We start from the raw sequence: 1,398 nt of genomic DNA on the forward strand, positions 1-1,398 counted from the left end.
TGTGCGTGCGTACATGTGCATGCATGCGTGTGTGAGCGCCTGCGTGTGTGTGTATGTGTGCGTGCGTACATGTGCATGCATGCGTGTGTGAGCGCCTGCGTGTGTGTGTATGTGTGCGTGCGTACATGTGCATGCATGCGTGTGTGCGTGCCTATGTGTGTTTGTATGTGTGTGTGTGAGTGCCTGCTTGCGTGTGGGTGTATGTGTGTGTGCGCGTGCGTGCGTGCCTGCGTGTGCATGTTGACATGTCTGAGTATGCGTGAGTGCGTGAATCTATACGTGCAATTTCAACATTAGAACTGTGTGAGCTCAGTACAAGCTGCTAGAACTACAAGAAACAGCTAGTGTAGAGACAGGGTTCTGGACTCGCGAGAGCAAAAATCACGTGCTAGGTGTGTTGTCCTATCTAATTTAAAATGCAGATCGGTGCACATATTGGGGAAAAGATTGATGTGCGATAGTTGTTCACTGTTGTCGTTGTTATTTTTGTTGAGCAGACGTGTACCGTTGCATCAACAGTTGTTGACTGTTGTTGTCGTTGTTGTTTGTTGCTGAGCAGACAGAACTGCATCCTGGCTGATGAGATGGGACTGGGTAAGACCGTACAGTCGATTGCCTTCTTGCTAGACGTGGAGCAGGTCGGCATCACAGGACCTTTCCTCATCATTGCGCCGCTTTCCACGATCCCGAACTGGCAGCGAGAGTTTGAGACGTGGAGCGACATCAACACGATCGTCTACCACGGAACGTACGTGCGCCGCTCGCTCGCTCGTAGTTCGCATGTTCTCTCGTGAAATCGCGGAATGTACGAGGGTCGCAAGCCGTTCCCTATGCTCATCCCCGTAGTTTGCGTGTTCTCTGTGAAATCGTGGAATACATGTGTGCCGCGAGCCATTCCCTGCTCTCGCCATGTCGTTTGTATGTTCACGGTGAAATTGCGGAACGTATGTGCCCCGCCACTATCATGCCAGTAGTTCGTATGTTCTCAGTGAAATCGCAGAACGTACGCGCGCTGTTCGCCGTTCCCTACTCTCACGCCCGTAGTTCGTATGTCAGTATGTTCGGCAGTGAAACCACGGAACATCAGTGTCACGCAGGCTGGTCCTAGCTGTTCTTAGTAAAATCAGCGAACATACATGTTCCGATGCACACTGTTCCTACTGTTCCTACAGCATTTCAGACTGTTCATTGTTGCTCGTTTCTGTTTCCCTCAGAGCTGCTAGCAGAAACATGATCAGAGAATACGAAATGTACTACAAGAATGAGAAGGCAAGTGAAAATCAACACTCTTTCCTAGAAATGCACGATGACATTCTTAACTAGAGCACTCGGAGAGCACAGACCTCTGCCAAGGCAGCTCAATTCTCTCACTGTGAAAAATTTTATTAATTAATTAAT

General features: G+C 49.2%; 1 protein-coding gene across 1 annotated transcript in view; it reads left to right on the forward strand.

Moving 5' to 3' along the window:
- LOC106810973 (chromodomain-helicase-DNA-binding protein 7-like) overlaps window positions 1–1,398 on the forward strand; it is a 64,135-nt gene that overhangs the window by 12,017 nt on the left and 50,720 nt on the right. The gene's annotated exons all lie outside the window — the stretch shown is intronic.

Source organism: Priapulus caudatus, unplaced genomic scaffold (assembly GCF_000485595.1).
Source record: "Priapulus caudatus unplaced genomic scaffold, Priapulus_caudatus-5.0.1 Scaffold491, whole genome shotgun sequence".
NCBI lineage: Eukaryota > Metazoa > Priapulida > Priapulimorpha > Priapulimorphida > Priapulidae > Priapulus > Priapulus caudatus.